The sequence below is a fragment of the Emydura macquarii genome, unplaced genomic scaffold (assembly GCF_026122565.2).
Source record: "Emydura macquarii macquarii isolate MOO-44397 ecotype Brisbane River unplaced genomic scaffold, CSIRO-AGI_Emac_v2 contig_1551, whole genome shotgun sequence".
NCBI lineage: Eukaryota > Metazoa > Chordata > Testudines > Chelidae > Emydura > Emydura macquarii.
The window spans coordinates 16,778,839-16,792,741 of record NW_027131688.1 but is presented as its reverse complement, the minus strand read 5'-3'; positions in this window follow the sequence as shown (position 1 = coordinate 16,792,741).

Sequence of the window (13,903 nt, the reverse complement as noted above, 5' to 3'; positions counted from 1 at the left end):
CCAGCCAGGGCTTTGTGAAGCCGCACCTTAAAAACCTCTAGGGATAGAGATTCCGCCACCTCCCTAGGTAACCCATTCCAGTGCTTCACCACCCTCCTAGTGAAAAACTTTTTTCTAATATCCAACCTAAACCTCCCCCACTGCAACTTGAGACCATTGCTCCATGTTCTGTCATCTATTGCCATTGAGAACAGCCTAGCTCCATCCTCCCTGGAACCTCCTTTCAGGTAGTAAAACGCTGCTATCAAATCTCCCCTCATTCTTTTCTTTTGCAGACTAAACAAACATAGTTCCCTCAGCCTCTCCTCATAAGTCTTGTGCTCCAGCCCCCTAATCATTTTTGTTGCCCTCCGCTGGACTCTCTCCAACTTGTCCACATCCTTTTTGTAGTGGGGGGCCCAAAACTGGACACAATACTCCAAATGCAGCCTCACCAATGCCGAATAGAGGGGAATAATCACTTCTCTCGATCTGCTGGCAATGCTCCTACTAATGCAGCTCAATATGCTATTAGCCTTCTTGGCAACCAGGGCACACTGCTGACTCATATCCAGCTTCTTATCCACTGTTACCCCCAGGTCCTTTTCTGCAGTACTGCTGCCTAGCTCATCGGTCCGTAGTCTGTAGCTGTGCACGGGATTCTTCTGTCCTAAGTGGAGGACTCTGCACTTGTCCTTGTTAAACCTCATCAGATTTCTTTTGGCCCAATCCTCCAATTTGTCTAGATCACTCTGCATCCTATCTCTCCTCTCCGGCATATCTACCACTCCCCCCATCTTAGTGTCATCTGCATATATGTATATAGATAATTTCAGTACACATTCTGCTGCACCTAATGCCATGGAAAGATCTCTCTAGGGGACAATCCTATCCAACTCTCAATGAAAATGTAAGCTAAATTTTGATTCATAGTAAATCATTTGAAATGCATGACTCAGTACTTTGCCATATTGTACTATACGCCAACATTAATTTAATGAGCCACAGATTATTCAATTAATTGCTACAGTGTGGCTGAAAAAACATGGCTTCTGACAAATTCTAAATTTGCCTAGATCTCATAGGCCTGTTTGTGACCTCACGCTACTTTGAAACCCTAATAATGGCTCTGAATTCAGTGAAGTTACTCCTGATTTGCGCTGGTGAAAATGAAAACAGAATCAGGCCCCAAATGTTATGCCAAATCAAGTTGAATTACTTGTGACAGGAAATTTCAACTTTATAAGATAAAAAGGCAGATATTTGAGTTTTTCAAATGCTTGTAATTAGCTTCCTCTGCAGGAACTGTATTCTTTTCCATATAAAATAATGCCAGTCACTTTGTTAGACTATGAAGCCTTTGTTCTCCAAAGCAAAGTATGAATGTATTTGGTTGAATACTGACAAGATTGTGTCAAGTAACATTAAATAGCAATCAGACAAAATCACATGGCATTATTAAATAGTAACGGTGCTGCCAGTGCAACAAAAAAGGTGACATTATTGTTCTATTCTTCTTATATCAGAGTTCTTGCAAAAATAAATTCAGTAAACAACTTCTTTCAAATATACACAATCTAAGCACTCAAAAAAGAAAATCACCTTTAAATTACTGATCGCTTTATGAAAATGCCTATTTAACTGCCAAAAAATCTCCTTCACTAAACCCAATAATTGATTTCAATCAAGACCATCAATGCCATCTGGCCGAGGTTTTAGTCACTGTGCAGCTGGGATATCCCCTCTTGAGCAGGATATATCACTGTGCAGTCCTGACCATTTTATCTTCTTTCCTCACCTTGGGCTGGCCTGGTTTCTGGAATGCCTTCAACACCGAACAGAGATGGCTGGAAACAAAAGCCATGATGGCTTGCTAGTCTGGTCACTGCCCCAAAGAACTAACTATCTCAGGCTCCATTCCTGCAAAGATTTATTTATGTGCACAACTTTACTCATATGAGCAGTCAGAGGGACTATTCATGTGCATATAATCAAGAATGCGCATAAATCTTTGCCCAGTTGAGGCCCAACTTGAGTACCACCAAAACAAGGAAAGGGATTCACTTTCCCCACTCCCTATACACCTCTCTGGCATCCAAGGGCTGAGGGAGAATTTCCCTGGCTCAGGGACAGCACATTGCTGGCATAATTGGCTGTACAAACAAAGCAAGCCCTGATATTGGGAATGCTCTGGAGGCATGCTGGGGCAGAAGGGGCCATCTCCATGGTGCATGGTCCGTTCGAGCTTCTAGGCTGTGACCGTTGGAGCTGCTCTCATTTATGCTGGTGGCTGCACTGAACCCTAGAATCCAAGCAGCACAAAGGTGGCTTAAGGCAATAATCTGATTATGAGGAGAAAGGAAAGACAGGAGACAAGCACACCAAGACTGCAAATATGGGGAGCAAGAGGATAGTGGAGTTACCTAGCAGGAGGGAGGAGAGGACTTGAGAGGAAAATAGGCCATTCTGCTTTTACCATATGGAGTTTGGGCTGAGACATTCAGGAGATGCCAAGAGAGATGGCTGCAGATAAGAATGAAAAATCAGGGTGGGAGAAGTCAGGGGTGACAGGATAGCTTTGGGAGTCATCAGAATAAAAGTCATTGAAGCCATGAGAGCATATGAAGTCTCCTAGAGACAAGGTGTAGAAGGGCAAATGGATGATGGCCAAGGATCGAGCCCTGTGGATGCCAACAGGAAGCAGGAAATGCATGCACCCATCAAGGGCAATGTTGAAGAAGTGGCTGGAGAGGTAGGAGGAGAACTGGTCCAGCATGGAGTCAGTATTGTCCAGGGAAAAGAGTGAATTAAGGAGGATGGAGTTTCAAAAACAGGTTGTATGTCAAGGATGATGGGGGTGAAAAAAAAGAACCTTGGTCTCGCTGGGAAGATGACATGGAAACTCAATGACACAAGCAATATAATAGGTTGTGTCCCCTATTATTAAGGATGCCTGAAGCTTGTCATTCTAAGAGCCAGTTTTCAGTTGCTTATATCTTAGCTTGAATGGTTTATGTTTGGCAGAAGTTTTCTATGCCAGGTGTCTGTCTCAGGCTGAAATTTTTTGGGAAAGTTTCATCTAAAAACATCCTGCTGCTTCTCAGAATAAGTTTAAGGAAAAATACATTGTTTTATCCATGTTAAAAAAAACCACCTTAAAACCATGTATCTGAGAAACTCTAGCATCCCGTCTGTGCTTTGGAGCAGGGACTTGAAATTTGGCATGGGAGGGAGCCATGTGGGATGGTGTCATTTGTGTGAAAATCTGCCCAAATTTGCCCAAGTTATAAGCCTCTGAAAAATCTCAGTTTGCACATGCTCAGTGGAGGTTTGTCACTTTAGCAGCTAAACTTGACAGCACATACTCCATTCTTCAGTGCTCCTGCCTCGTTTAGTAAATGGGACACACTGTTCTGAGAACGAATCAGGATTAAGTAATGCCGGAAGCTGTTCTCTTTGGGATTCCAGCCTCATTTGTTGCAGAAATTGGGAGGTATTTAGTGACTGAAGCAGGGGATTCAGAAAGAGGAAAGATCGTTTTTTGGATAAGGCAGTTGAATGCTGCCCTGGAGAACTGGATTTCATCCCTACCTCTGCCACAGAGTTCCTGTGTAATGCTAGGCAAGCCATTTAAACTAAAATGGTCAGAGTTGGCCACTATTTGTGTTTTCTCGTTTTCTGAATGCCCAGCATGAGACATTTATTTTCTATCTACCTATATATCTTGTGTTTTTATATTGCCGGCTATCTGAGTGCTTTCTATGTAAAATGCATAGCAGCAGCCAAGTAGTTAGTTGACTTTATGAAGTCTCTGGCACTTCTGTCAGTTCAGGATGAAAACTCTGCTTGGGGCAGGTTTTGGTTTTTTGGTGGTTTTGTTTGTTTGGGTTTTTGAAAGATTTTATTAATTTCTTTTGTTTTGGTTGGTGAGGGTTTAGGCGTGGAAGGGACTTTCAGTGTTATACTTGATTTGCAGAAGTACTGCAAATCATAACTGCAGCTGAAGTCAGTGGAAGTTGTGCTTTGGACATATAAAGAGTTATAAAATGCTAAGAATTCTGAAAAATCAAACCCCAAGTGTCCCACATTGAACACCCAAAGTGAATGGACATATTTGGCCCTACTCTCTCTGTGCCTCCATTCCCCAGCTAAATAATAATACTCCCTAATCTCACAGGGTATTGTGAAGAAAAATTCATTACTGTTTATGAGGCACGCAGATATCTTGATGAGAACACTAAAGAAATGCCTATGAGGAAATTAAGAATTTTGTATTCAGTGCAGGGGTTGGATGTTGTGTGGTAAATAAGGCCTCCAACCACACATTGAATGAGAGGGATAAAAATAAATATTGACTAACTACTCATTCTCTAAACGAGGCAGGAGTCCTGTGGAAAATATAGTATGTAATCGTGTAATTAAAGACTATATCATAACACATCGAGTCAAGGGGGCTGAATTAAGGTTACACAGGCAACCTTAATTCTTGCATTTCCTAACTTTTGAGTGCTTGACTTTGCAACCTTAATGTTCTTTTAATGGGGGGCAGGGAGGTTGTTTGTTAGTATGTTTTGGGGTTTTTTGACGTAATTATTTATATAGTGCCAAAGGTATGACTAGTGCTTTACAGACCTGTAAAAAAGACATATCCCTGCTTCAGGGCCTAATCCTAAAACTTATTCACCCACAGCTTCCATTGTTTTTAAATATCTTCAAATAATTGATTCACTTTAATGGGAGTTGCAGTTGCTCAATCCCAAATCAGACATGGCAATATGGTAAATTATTGATAAACAAAGGGTGGTGGTGGGCTCAGGAGGAAGAATAGTCATAACAGTAAGATAAACATGAAGATAAGCTTTGTTATGCAACTTATTAATGAATGTATTATTTATTATTAATTATTATTATTTGTACTACCAAAGTTCCTAGAAGCCATAGTTGTGGACCAGACCCCACTGTATTAGATTCTTGTTGGTTCCTTTTCTCTTCTTTTGTTTTAAATTTATTTTATGCGAGTGCATTATTGTTTGAAGAAATAAAGTTGGGAAAGAGACCAGAAGTACAGGTTCATGCTCAAGGACTTCCCAGAAGAAATGAGCCGTAAGTATTCATAAGAATACATACAACATACATCAATAGGACAACATTTAATCACAGTCAACAATGATGGACCTTAAAAACTGGCCATTTGTCTCAGTTATATCTGCAGCTAGATAACCTCAGTATTTGCAGCATTCCAGGCATTTCCTCTAGCAAGTGTAGGAAACTAGAGGAAACTTAGGTAAAACTGTGACAGACTGACTATTTCCTGTAATATCCTGAACAAACCTCACTGAATTAAGCATATTGAATTAGGGCTAATACCTTAGGGATCCACTGTATTAAACATGCAGTTATGTATGTGTTATTGTGGAATTGTAGGTATTTCCATGGGAAAAATAAATAGAACAGGGGGTGACTAGGCAAATTCATTCAGGATGTCCTCACCAGAGACGCCACCCCTGGAAAGGTGCACATATACTAGTTCAAACTGGATTCTCCTGAGACCGATAGACAAAGAAAGGGTTTTTGGATAAATCACTTGGTTTTAAACTGATTCAGGGCCTTCTTCCAGATCCAGGTAATGGACAGGATCCCTGGACCATGGAGGGCCCCAATCCTTAGAGTTGGGGTAGAAGGACTAGGCCTACAGGGTGTTTGTTCTGAGCTGAAATTGTGATGAACTTGTGACCACAAGGACTCTTCCTTGGGTGGGGATTTGAAGGACTGCTCCTGTCAGAACCCATGTTAGAGCTGGGGTGAACCCTGACGAGCTTGTGTGTGTAGGTTCTTTTATTGTTTTGAATGTGTTTTCTCTGTAACGCTTTTTAACTTAAGGATAAAGCAAGCTTGCATAGGAAGTGCTGTGTGGTACCTGATAACTGTAGCAATTACACCTGTTAACCAACTCTGAGGAGAAAGGAAACAGGGATCCTGGGGCAACCCGTCTGTGCTGGGAAATACACAGTGCAGACAGGGAACTGTGCAGCCTGGAAACACCCCACACAGAAGGGAGAGAGGCACGACTCGGAAAGGCAACTGCTGGGGAGCCAGAAGCCTGAGGGCAGGCACCCTTACTGGGCCACTGAGGGGAAATACAGGTGCAGTTGCCCTGAACTGTGACAAAAACTATTTAAGTAGGTACAGGGGAACTCATATACAAATGGGCACCATTCAGGGAATGGCAAGTTCCTGCACTCTCCTATTTCATCATCATTCAAATGAGAAATGCCTCAAAGGCCACTGCAAAGATGACTGCTACAGGTGAGGAATGTCCTGGTTTCAGTGACACACCCTGTATCAGGCCAACGCTGTCTAACTGGGGTCACAGGCTAACACAACTGCTGTAACCCTGCCTAACACCAGGCTCGGGTTAAATTGACTCGGGTATCCACTAAATCTTAGGTTGCCCTGGAGATATTCAGTAAGGCTGGGGAATATTTTTCCCAAGCTTATCAATCTATTTTTTCACCTGTCAGCCAAGGTCCAGCCTGGTTGTACATGTGCTCTCAACCATTCCACTCCCTTGCTGTCAAGCACCGGCAGCTTAGCACCTGCCCCCCACATAGGGGCAGAGGTACAGCCAGTTGGAAAATGGAGTGTTTTTCCCCCACAGAAAGTGTTGACCTTTTTGTTGGAAAATTGAAAATTGCCACAAAGTGAAATATTTTCCGCCAACATTTTTTTTTTTAAAAAGCAGGTTTTGAGTTGTCCGATGAAAAATTTTGAGGGACGCCAACACATTCCACAACAACTTTCAGTTTGTCAAAAGCCCAATTTTTTTCTCAAAAACAGTTGCAATGAAAAATTTTTGACCAGTCCTAGGTGGAAGCTCCAAGACTTCACATCTTTCCATAGCCACTACTGCTTCTCCTGGCTGGCAGAGAGGTGCCTGTGATTGCCACTGGTCATCCCAGATTTTATCTTGGCCCTCCCTTCCAAATCTTTGGGGGAATATAACTCTTCCCCTACTTCCTGGCATCCAAGACACAGCACATCTGAGTTGACCTAAGATAGGAGAAGGTCAGGAGCAACTGATGTTGGAGGGCTGAGGAAGAAAGAGGCAAGAGATGGGATAAGGAAGAGGTAAGCACCAAGGGGAAAAGACTGAGGAGAATCTGGGGGAATGTGTGAAAGGGAATGAATGTGGGGGAAATAATAAATGAGGCCATGGTGAGTGGGGTAAATGAGTGCAGGGAAGAGAGTGAATGAGAATAGCTGGGTTGAATTTAGGGGTGAGTCAAAATGCAGAGAACAAATAGCTAGCGAGCATATGAATGTGACGGGTGAAGATGTGTGCTCCTAATTACTAAACTGGTGCTCTGTGAGCCTGGCATTAGCCTGGCATCTCAACTATACTGTAAAGCAAGAGATTGAACTGGCTGAGTACTTTCTACATAAACTAAGAAAAAGTGCTATGGAAAAAAAAAGAGAGCGAGAGAGACTCTTACACCAGAAACAAGGCAGCGCATGTTCCTCACAAGGCGATGTTTCTGTGAAAGAACCAGCATGGATTGTAACTTTTTCAAGCTACTAAAATATACACACACACACACACACATCTTTATGACAAATCCCCAAGCCCAGGCAGTGCTCTGGTATGCCGGCCACTCGGCTGAATCTGTGCAGAACATTATACAGATCTACAGACCCTGGAATGACAGGATTTTACAAGGGACATATACACACACAAGACCCTGAGGCCTAATAAGGCAACCCTTTCCCGTTTGTTTAAAGACCTCGTAATTTATGTTTTTCATCATCTGACCAGGCAGAGAAGGGGGTTTACTTTTATTTGTTGATGCAGCAATTTTTAATGGATGTTGGAGTCTCTTTGAAAAGTGACACACCTTATTGACTAGATAGCAACCCCAAACACCTAGCAAATGAGGAGGAAAACTCGATAGGTAAAGGGCAGACAACTCAAAATGTCTGATTCATCTTATACAACACCATATTTTATTTAACGTTCATGATCACAGAGCACTTTGCAAGAAGGATCAATGACAAGCAGAAATGAGGAAGGTGATGTTACTGACTGATTCAAAGTGGGGTGGGGAGCATCTCAATGGCTTGGAAGGAGGGGAAAGAGTGTGCCAGATAGACAAGTCAATACGAGATTTAAAAACCCCAAATTCAATGGATTATAGGACGGGAATGAAGAGGAGTGAAGAAACCTAGCAGGTAAGATACAGAACATAGCTGTGAAGTCAGGGAGGTATGGTGAAACAAATCCATGAAGAATCTAACATGATAAACTGTTTGTTCTTAACATAAGCACATTCATAAACCAATTTGATCCCCCATCCTTGAGAGAGAACAGACACAGAAAGCACATTGGAAATCATACCTGGCGATACTGACCCAGGTATAGTAGTGTGTCATATATCATATAATATCTCTTCCTAATACTCATCGTGCTAGAATACCCCAGCATTGTCATTTATAACGAAGCTCACAGTTCTTTCTGCAGGTTGAGCTGCTTTTATTTTGTAAGTACATACATGTGCTGTCTCGGATGTGCCTAGTCTGGCTAAGGGCACTTCAACAGCTCTGCACAATGGCTGCTACCAATGCTCTACAATATTTACTGTGCCACCAGAAAAAATTATATCAGCCACGAGATTGGAAATACCCTCGTGTAATAGAAACCCTCTTGTAATAGGAACTTTTAAAATTATGGGACTTAATGAAACTTACTGTCCCCCGGTGTGATCTCAGTGGGAAAAATTCCTTGTGTTTGTTTAGTCGCCACACGAGAGGAACTTTTGTGGACTGTGCTCCAGAGACCTGGGCTCAACTCTCAGCTCTGCTACAGACTTACAAGTCATTTAATCTCTCTGCACCTTAGTTCCCATCAAATGGGCATTACAATGGTGCTTTACTCCCACGCTGTGTGTGTTTTGTCTATTTCTGCCACAAGAGACAGGAACTTTCGTTGCATTTGTACAGCACCTATCACGGTGGGACGTGATCTTGCATGAGGCCTCTACATGCTACCATAACACAAGTGACAAATAATAATAAGAGCTAGGAATGATCATTAATAAGCTGAAACTTAATTTTATTTTTAAAAATAAAATCTTATTAACATGTGGCCATTCAGACACGTTTACATAAATCATCTCATCGTCACACGTCCTGGGTGCTGAGCGAGTTAAAAAAGCAGCTCCAGCATTTCTGAACAAAAATCCAACACCAGGGCATATGCTTTCAGCAGACACATTATTTCATTTTTGTGTGTGTGTACATTTTGTCACCTGGTGATTTACAGCAGACAGGTCTCAGCCCTAACAGTGAAGAATTTAAAGTTCATGCTTTCACTCTAGTATCCTGGCATCTCCTCTTGTTTTCATTCAGGATATACAAGTGCACTGGTGATTATAAGTGGGGACAGCAGATCTACAATTCTTCAAACTTTTTACGAGAAAAGAGTGCACTTTGCCTAATATGGGCTGCTAGAGGGGCTCTTTGCTTACAGAGGTAATTTTAAACAGGAGGCTCACGGTTTTTACCCCCTGCTTGATCTCATTTATTTCACTACAGAGAAAATGTAGCAAAGTAGTTTCAAGGGATGGGCTTCCCTGAACTGATGAGAAGCAACGGGTCAAGTTTGACGGACCATTTGCCTACGTACAATTTGTAAATAGTAGCGTTACCTAGAAAAGTCCAGATTCTGCTTTCAGTCACACCAATGTAAATGTGACATAAAAAGTCTGACTGAAAGCACAATTTGGCAATGGTAAAGTTGCTGGTGTGCTGAGACCACAGTTATCATGCTGACCAATGTTATCTCATTGTTTCCTTGTAGTCCCTCATTGATATGTCTGTATTCAGCTGTTATCTCTTGTCTTGTACTTAGACTGTAAGCACCGGGGGGCAGAGACTGTTTTTGCTGTGTGTTTTTAAAGTGCATAGCACAATGGGGGTATTTGTCCATAACTAGGTGCTTCTGCAATACACATAATAAATAGTGATCATAACACCACAGCATAGTTTTACACTTACGGACGAGATCCTGCAATAAGCTTCACATGGGTGGACCCGTGAGCCTGCATTACAGGAATGAAGTCTTAGGATATATAAACCAAGGATGAGATTTTCAAAGCTGACTGGAGGATTTAGCCACACAAATCCTGTCGACATCAATGAAACTTTTGTAGCTAAATCCCGTAGCTGGCTTTGAAAAAATTCAGCCTAACAGCCTTAAAATAATTCAAAATTCCAGTAGACTTTAATTTCTGGGTATTCCTGGCACCTATTTTTAATGTCACAATTTCTGGAGCACATTTCTAATCCAAACATCTGTCTTTGTCTATAGCATCTGTTTTCTTAGCTCTTAATGTTATAAAATGTTTCTCTTTTATTTTTCGGGGTTTGCTTTTTGTGTTTACATCCCAAATGCAGCTGGGAACTTCTTGGCAATATCTGATATCAGACCTTCTCACACTGTGCCAAATGTTTATTCAGTACGGTTTTGTGGAGAGCTGAAATGATAAAATTGGGTAATGTGTACAGCTCTATTCCCTGGCCCTGTACCTTTACTTTTAATAGGAGGTCAAGAAAGCAAGACATATCAAAGAAGAGATCTAGCTAATAGCTGAAACTGATCAGGAAATTAATACTTCCCCCCTAAGAAAATTTGACAAAAATGGAATATTTATTTGCATTGAAATTTTTCAGTGTTTCCATGGAAAACTTGACATTTGTTTTTTCAGGCTCAGATTTTTTTAGGCTCAGCTCATTAAATATCAATCTTCTTCAGTTATGGAACAACCCTTTTCCAACTTGAAAGATGTATTTTCTTTACCTTCAGTTCCCATCTTTTCTACTGAAGGCAAGAACTTACTGGTTTCAAAATGTGTATTGTATAAATAAGAAAATATTCCACAATAGTCTACTGTATATATTCCACCGATCCCCAGTGTATCAATAAATAAACACGCCATCATTGTAAAATTATATATACTCTAGTGTGGCTCAACATAATGGTAATGTAAACAGCAATCGCTAAGGGAAGGTTATCAGGAAGGCTTTCTGTGTGGAAGACATCAGAACATACTTAATTTTTTTCTTAGATTCATAGGCCAGAAGGGACATTGTGATCAACCTTCTATATCTCCTCCTATATCACATAGGTCATAGAACTCCCTCAAAATAATTCCTAGGGCAGATCCTAAGAAAGCCCCATCTAGTCTTCATTTAAAAATAGTCAGTGATGGAGAATCCAACATGACCCAAGGAAAATTGTTCAATGGTTAATTACTTTCATTGCTAAAAATGTATACCTTCATACCAATCTGAATTTGTCTAGCTTCAATTTCCAGCCAGCTCATGTTGTTATACCTTTCTCTGCTATATTGAAAAGCTCGTTATTAAATATTTGTTCTCCATGTAAGTGCTTACAGACTGTAATTAAGTCACCCCTTCACCTTCTCTTTGTTAAGCTAAATAGATTGAGTTCCCTGAGTTTATCACTATAAGGCAGATTTTCTAATCCTTTAATCATTCTCATGGCTCTTCTCCGAACCCTCTCCAATTTTACAACATCTTCCTTGAATTGTGGGCACCAGAACTGGACATAGTATTCCAGCAGCGGTCACACCAGTGCCAAATAGAGATGTAAAATAACCTCTCTACACTGTTAGCCAACACATATATATTAGGTGTAGTATACACCACAATAATGGGTATTATGCACTCAGTATTAATATATTATACGTTAGATAGATAAGTATTGGAAAGTTATGTTTTCACCAGCACCAAGTATCCCACAACACTTTGCAAAGCTGAAGTCAGCTTTGGCATGAGATAATAGGAAGTCTAATCAAAACACAGTATAAAGAAAGGGACAGAACAAGTAATTAAATGCATATTGCAAAGCACAACTTCTGTGTAAGGCAAATGTGTGGCAAGACAAGAACTGCTTCCTAGAAGGAAAATGTGTAGGTCTCCTTTTCATATTGTAAGGTTTTGTCATTAGACAATAAATTTGGCTAAGTTATTTGGGCTCTTGAACATTTTTAATAACAAACCCTGAGTACAGTCAAAACAATTGGTTTTACAATTAATCAATAACTCCTAGTGAGAGTCTGGTCTGTGCATCCAAGGATCGCATTAATCCCTTTGACCACAGCATGTGCTTATTCACTATGACCCACAAATCTTTTTCGGAGTCACTGCATCCCGGGACAGAGTCTCCCATGGTATAAGTATGGCCTACACTCTTTGTTCCTAGATGTATACATTTACATGTTAAAATGCATGCTGTTTGCTTGCTCCCAGTTTACTAAAGGATTCAGATCACTCTGTGTCAGTGATTCTGTCCTCTTCATTATTTATCACTCCCCCAATATTTGTGTCATCTGCAAACTTTATCAGTTTAATCGCCACTCTTTCAACCTGCTGGGTTCAGCAGAAATCCTGCACTCCACTGCATATCAGAGTAGTCACTGATTTGATGTACAAGACCAAGTGACGTGTTACCTGTGATGCAATTTGCTGGCAAAATTGGGGTCAGTGAGAGGAGCAATAGTCTAGTGGCTAAGGCACTGAGTTGGAATTCAGAGTACAGCTGGTCAAAAATTTTCCCATCAAAACTGTTTTTGATGGAAAATTGGTTTTCAACAAATCTCTCCCTCCCCCCCCAAAACAGTGTCCGCTTGCCATGGAACATATAGTCTTAAGAGATATAGGTCAATTCAAAAATGGCTCCACGGTGTTCATGGGACTTGTAGGTTCAAGTATCTTACACTCCCATTCTCCTCTGTGGGACAGGCTCTCTGACTGGACCACATTTCCTATCATGCATGATTACCAGAAACTCTTGTGATGCATCCATCCCTCACCAAGAGGGAAGAAAGGGGGGGCATTATGGGAGATGTATTCCAGCCAGGAGAGAACAGGAGCATAAGGCATTCAAACTTCAAATTCTATGAAGCACGATGGCATCATTTTGAATCAAAATATTTTGGTTTTCAGCCTAACTATTTTAGTTTCAATGAAAATGAAAAAAAATATTTTTGGTCAATATTTTCCATGGGAAGAAAAGCTCTTATTTTCCAACATGATGTATTTAAGTTTGGGTTAAAATCCCAGCTCTGCCATAAACGTCCTGTCTGACTTATAAAGCAGTGTGTTATCATTTAGACCATAACTACTTATGTTGTCTTTAAAACGTAAGAGCCATGTTCTTGGCAGGCTGCAAACATCTTGACATCTTGCCTCGTGTTGATCATCTACTGGAGCTTTTGTTTTGCCTGCCCTCATCTGTACAAATAGCAAATACAATAAAATGTTTGTTTCTATAGAGCTCAAATCCCTGCTCATACACACAAACCTCTGTAGCACAGTAAGACAGCCCTTCTGAAAGCAACAGAGTGAGATCACTCATTCCATTACTTTTAATGGGTTAGTCTGCAGTGGCCCACCTGGTGCTCATGTTGCTAAATATAGCAGGGTTGAGTGGCACCAGCAAACACATCTAATTGTCATGTAGCAGATTTTTACAGTAGATGTCTCATGCTGATTTACCACACTAGTCATTTGAAAGATAAAGCATGTACAGGATAAAAGCCTCAGAGATGCCTTACAGACGGTTCACTTACAGCCTCTGAACTTGTCTTGGAAACAGTTGGATCTGAAGCCATTGCAAATGTTTAAAATATCTACAAACATATTTATCTTAGCTCATGGCTTCAGCACTTAGTGTGTTCTGCAGTCAGAGGGAGGGCTTTTACATCTGCCTGTTGGAAAAATGTCCCAATGATCTTTCTCATGAGATTAATGTAACAGAAAATGTTATAAATATATAAATATCTTTATGCAATAGGACAAATGCATCTTTGGAACAACTCTGCTGGCTGTGATGGAGTTATGCCTG